This window comes from Pan troglodytes, chromosome 3 (assembly GCF_028858775.2).
Source record: "Pan troglodytes isolate AG18354 chromosome 3, NHGRI_mPanTro3-v2.0_pri, whole genome shotgun sequence".
NCBI lineage: Eukaryota > Metazoa > Chordata > Mammalia > Primates > Hominidae > Pan > Pan troglodytes.
The window spans coordinates 105,404,971-105,417,259 of NC_072401.2; the positions used below are offsets into that span (position 1 = coordinate 105,404,971).

At 35.6% G+C, this 12,289-nt stretch overlaps 1 long non-coding RNA gene across 1 annotated transcript; it reads left to right on the plus strand.

The window, feature by feature from the left end:
* The first annotated feature begins 274 nt into the window (after window positions 1–274).
* On the plus strand, window positions 275–12,036 carry LOC107974096 (uncharacterized). The gene is made up of 3 exons (XR_001716641.1): window positions 275–347; window positions 10,430–10,492; window positions 11,568–12,036. It is a non-coding gene; the product is annotated as an uncharacterized LOC107974096 (long non-coding RNA).
* Window positions 12,037–12,289: the final 253 nt, after the last annotated feature.

Sequence of the window (12,289 nt, forward strand, 5' to 3'; positions counted from 1 at the left end):
AGCACTCACAGAAAATGCATACTTTACTTGCAGACCTTTTAGAGTCAAAGTTTTAATCTTTTCAAGTTAAAAGGATTATGTATGCAGTTGATTGTCTTAAATAATAAGCTTTTTTTGAGGGGGCAGTTTTAGGTTTATAGCAAAATTGAGTGGAAAGTACAGAGAATTCCCATATATACCCTGTCCCTACCCACCCACAACCTCTCTCACTGTGACCTCACAGTGGTACATCATTTGTTACAATCTATGAACCTACATTGACACACCATAATCTTCCCAAGTCTGTAGTTTACATTAAGGAAGACTCTTGATGTTGTACACTCTATGGATTCTACAAATGTATAATGGTAGGTATTGACCATTGTAGTATTATACACAATAGAGTCACTGCCTTAAAAAGCCTTTGGATCCTGCTTATTCAACACTTTCTCCTATTTAACTTCTTGTAACCATTCTTCGTTTTTTTCATAGTTTTGCTTCAGAATGTTATGTAGTTGAAATGCTGTATGTAGCTTTCTCAAATTTGCTTCTTTCACTTCGTAATGTGTATTTAAGTTTCCTCTCTATGACTTCTTTTATGGCTTGATAGCACTTTTTTTTGTTTTGTTTTGTTTTTAGTGCTAACATTCCATTGTCTGAATGTACCAGTTTATTTTTCCATTTACCTACTGAAGGACATTTTGGTTGCTTCCAGGTTTGGGCAGTTATGCAAAAAGTTGTTTTACATATTGTGTGAGGATTTTTTTTGTGTGGATATAAGTTTTAAACTCATTTGGGTAAATCTTAAGGAGCATGATTCCTGGATCATATGGTAAGAGCATGTTTAGTTTTGTAAGAAACTGCCAAACTGTCTTAAAAGGTAGCTGTACCATTTTGCATTTCCACCAGCAATGAATGAGAGTTCCTGTGCTCTGCATCCTCAGCAGCATTTTGTGTTGGCAGTGTTCTAGATTTTGGTAATACTAATAGACGTCTCTTACTATTGTTTAAGTGCTCTCTCATTATTGTTTTAATTTGAAATTTCCTAATGATGTATGATGATGACCATCTTTTCATATGCTTATTTGCCACCTATATTTCTTCTTTAGTGAGATGTGTGTTCAGGACTTTTGCTTATTTTTATTCAGATTGTTTATTTTCCTATTGTAGAGTTTTGAGTTCTTTGTTTGCATAACAGTTCTTCATCAGTTGTATTTTTTTTGCAAATATTTTGTTCCAATCCACGGCTTGTTTTCTCATTCGCTTGACAGTGTCTCTCCCAGAACAAAAGTTTTTAATTTTAACAAAACCAAGCTTATTAATTGTCTCTTTCATGATTTGTACCTTTGATATTTTATCTAAGAAGTCATCACCATATCTGAGGTCATCTAAGTTTTGTCCTATTATCTTCTAGGAATTTTATAATCTTGTATACCACATTTAGGTCTAGGATTCATTTTGAGATTTTTGTGAGTGGTGTCATGTCTGTGCCTATATCTATATTTTTGAATGTGAATTTCCAGTTTTTCCAGCACTATTTATTGAATACTATCTTCTCTTCATTGTATTGCCTTTGCTCCTTTGTCAAGATCAGTTTACTGTATTTATGTGGGTCAATTTCTGAGTTCTGTATTCTGTTCCATCGATCAATTGGTTATATACATATATATATATATATATATATGTATGTATATAACCAGCACCACAGTGTCTTGATTAATGCAGCTTTATAATAAGTCATGAAGTTGGATAGTGTCAGTCCTTTGTCTTTCCTTCTCCAGTATTTAGTTGTACATTCTGGGTCTTTTGCCTTTTCATATAAACTTTAGAATCAGTTTCTAATACACACAAGAAAACTTTCTGAGACTTTACTGGAATTGTACTGAATCTATAGATCAATCTGGAAAGAACTAACATCTTAGCAATACTGAATCTTCCTATTCCTGAACATGAACTATGACTCTATTTATTTATTTTTTCTTTGCTACCTTTCAACCAAACGTTGTAGTTTTCCTTATGTATACCTTGCACACATTTTGTTAGATTTATACCTAAATATTTTATATATGGGGCACAAATATAAATGGAAATGTGTTTTTAGTTTTAAATTCCACTTGATAATTGTTGTTGTTTACACAAAAATATTGACTTTTGCATATTAACCTTGTATGCCGTACCATTGCTAAGATTGCTTATTAGTTCCAGCAGTTTTTTGTTGTTGTTGTTTGGTCAGTTCTTTCAGATTTTTATATAGATTATCATGTCATCTACAAACAAGACAGTTTTATTTCTTCCTTCCCAATCTGTATCACTTTTTTTGTCTTATTGCATTACCTAGACCATCTAATACAATGTTGAAAAGCAGTGGCAAGAGAACGTTCTTGCCTTGTTTCTGATCTTAGCAGGAAAGTTTTGAGTTTCTCACTATTTAAGTATAATGTTAGCTGTAGGTTTTTTGTTTGTTTTTGTAGATATTCTTTATCAAGTTGAGGGAATTTCCCTTTATGTCTAGTTTTTAAAGAACTTTTAACATGAGTAGGTGTTGGATTTCAGTCAAGTACTTTTTCTGCATTTATTTATATGATCGTGTGATATTTTCATTAGGTTTGTAGATGTGATAAATTACATCGACTGAATTTCAAATGCTGGACCAACCTTGCATACATGAGATAAATTCCACTTAGCCATGGTGTATAGATTTTTTATACATTATTAGATTTTATATGATATATTTTGTGGAGATTTCTGCACCTATGATTATACAATATATTGGTCTGTAGTTTTCTTGTAATGTCTTTGTCTGGCTTTGGTATCAGGGTGATGCTGGCCTCATGGTATGAATTAGGAAGTATTTCCTCTGCTTCTATTTTGTGAAAGACAACTGCTACGTATATATACATATATATTTTGTGCTTTCTGCTTTGAAAGATTAATTTTTAAAATAATTTCAACTTTTATTTTAGATTCAGATGGTACATATGCAAGTTTGTTACATGAGTATATTGCATGATGTGAGGTTTGGGGTATAATCAATACCGTCACCAAGGTAGTGAGCATAGTACCCAACAGTTACTTTCTAAACTCTTGCATTCCCTTTCTCATCTAGTAGTCCCTAGTATTGATTGTTGCCATTTTTATGCCCGTGAATACCCAATGTTTAGTTTTCACTTACAAGTGAGAACATGTGGTATTTGGTTTTCTACTGCTGTGTTAATTCACTTAGGTTAATAGCCTGCAGCTACATCCGTTTTGCTTCAAAAGACATAATTTCATTCTTTTGGCTGTGTAGTATTCATGGTGTATATGTATCAAATTTTCTTTATTCAGTTCAGTATTGATGGGCACCTAGGTTAATTCCATATCTTTGCTGTTGTGAATAGTGCTGTGATGAACATACAAGTGCATGTATCTTTTTGGAAGAATTATTTATTTTCTTTTAGATATATAATTATTGATTCCACTCATTTAATGGATATAGGTTAATTCAGATTGTTTATTTCTTCTTGTGTGAAACTTGGCACATTGGCTTTCAAGGAATTGGTCCATTTTATACATTATCAAATTCATGAGTATATAGTTGTTCATTATATTCCTTTATAATCTTTTAAATGTCAGTGGGATCTGTAGGAATATCCCTCTTTTCTTTTTAATATGAGTAATTTGTGTCCTTTTTTTTTTCTTGGCTAGACTGGTTAGAGGCTTATCAATTCTATTGATCATTTTGAAGAATGAGCTTTGGTTTTGGTTTTCCTCAACTAATTTCTTGTTTTTAGTTTCACTGATTTCTGCTATATTTGTTTTTGTTATTTTTTTTTTCTGCTTTGCATTTAAATTGTTCTTTTTTTTTTTTTTTTACTTTCTTAAGGTGAAAGCTTAGGCTATTGATTTTAGATTTTTCTTCTATCCTGATATATGCATTCAATGCTATGATTTCCTTCTAAGTACTTCTTTTGATGCACCCCACAGGGTTTGATAAGTTGTATTTTTATATTAAGTTAAAATATTTTTAACAGTTGCTTGAGATTTCCTCTTGATCTCTGTGTTATTTAGAGTCATGTTGCTTAATATCAAATATTTTGGGATTTTCCAGTTATCTTTCTGTAATTCATTTCTAGTTTGATTCTATTATGTTTTGAAAGCATACACTGTTTAATTTTTATTCTTTTAAATGACCCAGATTTTTGTTTATCTTGGTGAATGTTCTATATGAGCTTGAGATGAATGTGCAATCTGCTGTTGTTTGATGAGGTAGTCCATAGATGCCAATTGTATCCAATTGATCGATGGTGATGCTAAAGTCAATGATGTCCTTACTGATTTTCTGTCAGCTAGATTAGTCCATTTTAATATAGGTGTGTTAAAGTCTCCAACTATAATAAGGGGTTCATCTATTTGGCCTTGCAATACTATCAGGTTTTGCCTCATGTATTTTGATGCTCTATTGTTAGGTACATACACGTTAAGGATTGTTATGTCTCCTTGGAGAATTGTCACATTTATCAATATTTAATGCCTTCACCTATTCCTCAAAACTTTCCTCACTCTGAAGCCTGCTCTGTATGAAATTAGTATACATACTCCTGCTGTCTTTTGATTAATGTTAGTATCATAGATCTTTCTCTATATCTTTACTTTTAAAGTATGTGTTTTTGTATTTAAAATCGGTTTGTTTCAACAACATACAGTTTTGTCTCTTTTTTAAATAAACTCTGGCACTTTCCTTTAATTAGCTCATTTAGACAATTAATATTTAAAGTGATGTATTAATATAGTTAGATGAATATCCACTATATTTGTTACTGTTTTCTATTTGTTGCTCTTGTTCTTTGTTTCTATTTTTGTCTCTGTACATTTTCTGCTTATTGTGGTCTCAATTGAGCATTTTATATTATTCAATTTTTGCTCATTTTCAAGCATATCAGTTTTTCTTCTCTTTTTAATTTTGCTACTGGTTGTCCCAGAGTTTGCAATATACATTTACAACAAATCCAAGTGCACTTTCACCTAACACTATGCTGCTTAAGGGATGGCACAAGTACATCATAAAAATAAAGTATTCCTAATTAATTCCTCCTATTTCTTCTATTGTTGCTGTTATTCAGTATACATAAGCATTACATATGTATATATAATATATGTATATATAATCAAATATATTATTGCTATTACTATTTTGAACAAACTGTAATCTGTTAGGTCAATTAAGAATAAGAAATAGAAATTTTTGTTTTACCTTCATTTACTTCTTCTCTAAGCTGTTGGGTTGTTTATGTAGATCTGAATTTCTGAGCTGTATCATTTTCCTTCTCTCTGAAGAACTTTTTTTTTTTTTTTTTTTTTTTTTTTTTTTTTTTTTTAGACGGAGTCTCGCTCTGTCGCCCAGGCTGGAGTGCAGTGGCGCGATCTCGGCTCACTGCAAGCTCCGCCTCCCGGGTCCACGCCATTCTCCTGCCTCAGCCTCCCGAGTAGCTGGGACTACAGGCGCCCGCTACCACGCCCGGCTAATTTTTTGTATTTTTAGTAGAGACGGGGTTTCACCGTGTTAGCCAGGATGGTCTCGATCTCCTGACCTCGTGATCCACCCGCCTCGGCCTCCCAAAGTGCTGGGATTACAGAAGAACTTTTTTTTAACATTTCCTGCAAGGCAACAAATTTCAGCAATTTTTGTTTAAGAAAGTCTTAGTTTTGCCTTCACTACTTCTTTTTTTTCTTTTGGACAAGGTCTCATTCTGTCACTCAGGCTGGAGTGTAGTGGCATGATAATGGCTCACTGCAGCCTTGACCACCCAGGCTACAGTGATCCTCTCACCTCGGCCTCCTGAGTAGCTAGGACTACATGTGCACACCACCGTGCCTGGATGATTTTTTGTAGAGATGGGGATTCACCATGTTGTCCAGGCTGGTCTCGACCTCCTAGGCTCAAGCAATCTACTTGCCTTGACCTCCGAAAGTGCTAGAATTACAGGTGTGAGCCACCATGCCTGGCCCTCTCTTTCACTTAAAAAAATTTTGTAGGGTGCATAATTCTAGGTTGGTTTATTTTTTTCTTTACAAACTTTAAATATTTCACTCTAGTCTCTTCTTTCTGGCATGGTTTCTGTGGAGAAGTTGGATGTAATTCTTATTTCTGCTTCTATGTAGATAATGTGTGTTTTTTTTTTCCATTTGGCTTTCTTCAACACTTTTTCTTATCTTTGACTTTCTGAAATTTGAATACAATATGCCTAGATTCAGAGTTTGTGTGTGTGTGTGTGTGTGTGTGTATGTGTGATTTATACTGCTTGTTTTTCTCTGAACTTCCTGGATATGTGGATTGGTGTCTGAAATTAATTTGGAGAAAATCCTCACTCATTATTACTTCAGATATTTCTGTTTCTGTCTTTCTTCCTCTGTTATTATCACTAAACATGCTACATCCTTTGTAGTTGTTTCATGGTTCTTGACCATTCTGTGACCTTTTTTTTTTGTTCTTCTTTCTCTCCCTCTCTTTTTTTTCTTTCATATTTGGAAGTTTCTACTATCATATTGTCAAGCTTTCAGACTCCTTCTTCAGCTGCATCCAGTCTACTCAATGAGCAGATCAAACATATTCTTTATTTCTGTTACAGTGTTTTTGATCTCTAGTATCTGTTTGTAATTATTTCTTAGAATTTTTATCTCTCTGCTTACATTATTCATTGTTCTGACATGTGGTCTAATTTTCCCATTAAAATCATTAACATATTAATAATAGTTTATTTTTATTTTCTGATCTGATAATTCCAACATTCCTGTCACTTTTAACTGGCTCTGATACTTGTTCAGTCTCTTCAAACTCGTTTTTTTTTCTTTTGTTATGCTTTATAATTTTATGTTGCAAGATAGGCATGATGTACTGGGTAAAAGGAACTCCAGTAAACAGGCCTTTAATGATTTGAAGGCCAGGTGTAGGGGAGGGGAAACATTATATAGTTGCATAATTTGGCCTCGGTCTTTTGGTATGCATGTACCTCCAGGTTGTGAACATTACCCTGTTTCGCGATCTCAACTCTGATTCCACTCCTGGCCATTAGGTGGGATCAAATGGCCAAAAGGGGCTAGAGTTGGGCATTTTTCTTCCCCCAGGTAAGTTAGTATCTGATAAAACCTCAATACTTCGGGCCCTGGTAAAATAGTTTCTAATAAGGGTAGACCTTGTTAAGTAGAACAGAATGTTCTGACACATTCCAAAATTTTTTCCCCTTTTTTTTTGGTGCTGAAGGCATGAGAGGATTTTTCTTTGATATTCATTGTGAGGACCTGGTAGAGCTCCTAGAGGTAAAACTCACAAAGTGTGAGGGCCCCTATATGACTGGGTTTCTGTATCGTTTTTGACTATCAGAGTTGTCCACAGTAAGAATTCATCAATTACCAGTCACGTTTTTCTCCCTTGAGACTGGCTCCTGCATGGAGCCATGCTCTATGGTTTCTGCTTTGGTAAACTGGAATCCTCTTAACTCAACTTATCAAAAGTATTTACATGTCTGTCTTTTACATTTGGGAAGCAATATTTTGTCCTGTGACCTCACTTCTCTGCCAGATCTAGGAAGAGCTGTTGATTTTTCAGTTTTTTCAGCTTTTTACTTGTTGCTAAGAAAGAATGGTGACTTCCAAGCTCTTTAAATGCTGAACTAGAAACCCAAAGGCTTAATTTGTAAATATATACAACATAGGAAACCTTACACTTTTCCATCTGAATTCTAATTATATTTTTGTTATATACAATTGTATTTACATGTAAATAATGGTTTTAATTCACTTGTCTCTTTATATGGATCACAATTAAGAAAATCTGTGGTTACTATGGTTTAATTACTATCTATAATGTAAATTTATTATTTTTGAAATATTCTAGAACTTCTGGTGGAATTTTGTAGAGAAATGAAAAATTTTTCAAAAATAATGTGTCAGAAAAGGTGATAATAAACCTCAAAAACTGAAAATAAAAAAGGTGGAGGTGATACTGGGAATGGAGGTGTTGAACATAGAGAAACTATTTGGTCACAGACTAAGAATAGTGCAGAGATTCCAGAGAAAAAAGAAAAAATAATGAGTGTTGTTCTGAGATGTTTTTATTACTGTAAATAGAAAATATGAAAGAAAATTGATAAGAGAAGAAGAGAGAAAATATTAAGATTACAAAAATAATCAGTGTGACTTTTTCTCCCTTCCTTCCTTCCTTCCTTTCTTTTCTTTCTTTCTTTCCCTTTCTTTCCTTCCTTCCTTCCTTCCTTCTTTCCTTCCTTCCTTCCTTCCTTCCTTCCTTCCTTCCTTCCTTCCTTCCTTTCTTTTATTTTTGAGACAGAGTCTCACTCTGTCACCCAGGCTGGAGTGCAATGGTGCGAACTTGGCTCATTGCAACCTCCACCTCTTGAGTTCAAGTGATTCTCCTTCCTTAGCCTCCCAGGTAGCTGGGACTACAGGTGCCCACCACCGTGCCCAGCTATTTTTATTATTATTATTTTTAGTAGAGACAGGATTTTGCCATGTTGGCTAGGCTGGTCTTGAACTCCTGACCTCTGGTGATCCACCTCCCTCAGCCACCCAAAGTGCTGGGATAACAGGCGTGAGCCACTGCACCCAGCCAGTGTGGCTTTTTCATTGTGTGAAGAGTTTTAAAATACAAGGACAGACTCTAACTTCAAGATCCAAGATTTGGTTAAGTCTTTGGGCAGTATTTAAAAATGCCAAGGTCTCCCATTCTGAATAGGACATCTCCCAGGGTGCCCGTAGAACTGTTGGTTTCATCCCATATATTCATTGATCCATCTAGGCAGGGCGGTATGTTCTTACGTCTCTCTAGCTCTGATGCTCTTCATTCTACAGTTAAGATGTTTTTTGTTAGTAATTAAGAAGTGTTTTTGTATATATGTTGCAGGAAGGGCTTCATTTTTATTTTAGTACACATTTATTTCTTCTCTGAACAGGGTTTTGTTGGTGGTGTAAGACTATCCTAAGTAATAGCCTTCTAAGTAACAGTAGGAGTTGACATTCAACTGCTTTTAACTATCCAGGATACTTTTTATACTAGACCTTGGAATCTACAGTCTAAAGCAATATACCCCCAAAAATGTAATTTGATATTTTACACTCTTTATGTACCATATCAGAAAAAGTATGTTGGAGTTTGTTAGTTTGTTATGGGCATCACTTCACTTCATAATAGAATGCCTAGTCTCTCTGATCTCTTGTTGAAAAATCATATTCATGTGTCTTAAAAATTTATATTTTTATGTTCTCTCAAATGTGTTTCTTATATAACATACTCTAAGAATGAAATTGTCACCACAGATAAATCCTCATTAGCAAGAAATTTGTCTGTTCCAGTATACTCCCACTTTGACCAAGTCATTTGCCTGTCAAATTTAATTATTCTGCCTTAAGAATGAATGTCCTGTGCAAAATATTGGATGCAGGATAAAGTTATCCAAGTCAGTGACTTCAGCTTCACACACACACACATAAAGATATATACATATGTGTGTGTATATATATAGTTAGTTTTGAAGTTGTTTACGTTTGTGTAAACTTTAAGATTGGACTGTTTGCTATTGCTGTGTGTGAAACACATATCTTTCAGTAAACTACACTTTCAACTTTTCCAAAAAACATATTCTAAGTTCTAGAGTTGCACACCAAATGTGGATGCATAAGAATTGAGTGAAGATTTTTTTAAAAAAGACAAATAGCAAATGCTAATAGGAAGTAAATGAGTAGTAAATATTGCAAAAGCCTGTTTACGAGTACCAGGAGGAAAGAAATGAACTTGCTACAATGACTACAGGGAGGAAAATAACCTGGGATAGTATTACAGAAACAAAATGGGGTGAATTATATCCAAACTTATACAATCAACTTGTTAATATTGATGAGTATACTTGTTATGACAGAGACAGATAAAATATAAGACAAAGCAAGGCAGGAGAATAGGGTCTAAAGGCAGGGAACCTAAGGCCAATTCACACTGACTTCTTAGAACTAAATCAAAAGGAAAACCCCAACTTTCCATGCCCAAGTAACAAAAGAACAGAGGTTGCTCCCTTTGCAACTGCCCCCTCCCCCTTTTCTGTGTTGCAGATGAAAAATGAAAAGTACCTTTTATTGGTCCCCTCCTGCAACCAGGACTGATGGTAGGCCAAGTCTTCATGTGTAACTTTGTATCTTCAATTCAGCTTCTGATTGGGTTGTGGGAGACAATCAGACTTGTTGTGGGCCACTACTTCATTTATATAAGGTGTAAATGAAGTAACCAATGGGAAACCTCTAGAGGGTATTTAAACCTTAGAATTCTGTAACCAGTGCTCTTGAGCCGCTTGCTCAAGCCCACTCCCATTCTGTGAATTGCACTTTCATTTCAATACATCCGTGCTTTACTTGCTTCATTTGTTCATTGCTTTGTGCACTGTGCCTATTCTTTGTTTAAAATGCCAAGAACCTGGACAACTTGTAGTCAAGACCATGCGCCAGTAACATATTTTGGTGAGCCAGCAAGGAGGTAAGCCCCAAGTTTGGGATTTATTTTTCTTCTCTCTCTCTGTTTTTTTCCTTTTCTTCTTTGCTCTATATAGAGGAGCCCTGTTCTCCCTCTCTCTCTCTCTCTCTTTTTCCCTTTCCAACTCGGGACCCTTGGCAGATAGCACCTAAGCATGGAGGCAGCTGCAGGTATCTGGCAGAGGCTGCTCTACGGTGAAACTGAAAGTTTTCCGTGTGTTAGCACCTGACCACCACTGCCTGGTTTGGGTGAGAGACTTGAGTCCTGGTAATTGAGGATGACTTTCCTGGGCCACTCTCTGGTGTTACCTGAAGGCCAAGGAGTGAATGGGGATGGTTGCCCTGCCCATAAGGGGAAGGACTCTTTTTTGTATTTTCCGGTTATAGTCCCTGATCTCTACATGTAATGAAATTAGTAGCAGCAGCTCGTCCAGGGCAAACTCACACATGTTTCAGGTGATTTGCAAAATTTTCCCATAGAGTTAACCTGTAAGGGCAAAATATAATATCCCTTAGGCGTTTTGACCTCCCTTCTCCTAATCAATCTATTTGACTGACTGAGGACCTTTGGAACCCGTAAACTTTAGAATACTTCTATATTTTCGACCTCCACTAAGGGGACCCCATAGCTTGATGGGCATTGCTTACACATCCACTTGCATACCTTGAACCCCATAGAAATTCTCAACCACAATCTTCAATTTACCCCTGGAGACCCTTCCTTAGAACACCCCACCAACCTTGGTACTGTTAACATTGCAATGTTTGGGAATCCCCTTAGTCCCATGAGGAATACAGGAAGATATGGCCTATCTAAATTGGTGGTATGCTAAAAGTTGGGTATTACACACCCAGGAACAAAAGGAAAGCTCATAGTAGGCCATTACCTCTGGAGGAAAAGCATACAAAGTGGCACCAGTGCCCACCTAAGGTCAGAGGCATCCGATACTCTAAGATTGGACCCTAAAGGGGGATGCCCTAGGGGATCCAACTCCAGACCTTAACCTCTCTAAATAGGATGTACTAGGCAGAGATTCTGAGGTCCAGTACTAAGCCCTGGACTTTTCTCTTTCTTTCAGATGATAATGGGAAACACTCCATCTATTCCACCCGACTTCCCACTTGGCTACATCCTCAACCATTAGAATCAATTTGACCCTGATAATCCAATTTGACCCTGATATTTCAAGGAGGAAATGCTTGATATTCTTTTGCAATACTGTTTGGCCTCACTATTGTTGGGAATCTGAAGTTTGCTGCTAAATGGGGAAGTGGAATGGAGTTGCATGTATCCAGGCTTTTGTGCTGCTGTTCTAAGCTGGGTTTGACCTGGTTAACATGTGATGCTCTCCTTTGGTATTGTATGGCCCCAGTGTTCTTCAGAATTTAAAAATCAAACTGCCATGGAAACTGCTTTACCTAAAATTTTGGTTCACAGCTTTCATTGGATTACTTATTGGGGCCAACACAATGTAACCATGTAAAATCAGTGAGATTGTATTGCTACCTCATGGCTAGAGTTCCAAGGTAAAAGCTATTGGATTCTTATTTGTGTGTGTATACATTTCTAGGTGTGTTTATGTGTATGTACATTTATTATGTTTTACGCTGTGTCTACCAAATTGATTTATAAATAAAGGAGCACTCATAAATTAAGTAAATAAGTCCCAGCAATTTTCAAGTTCATGTGACATAAGTAAATCTTTATTAAACAAGCTGGCTTTAAAATTATTGGTGAAATAAAAATAGAAATGTCTTTATAATTGTCAGCATACATTTTTGTCTGGGTTTTATATTTGTC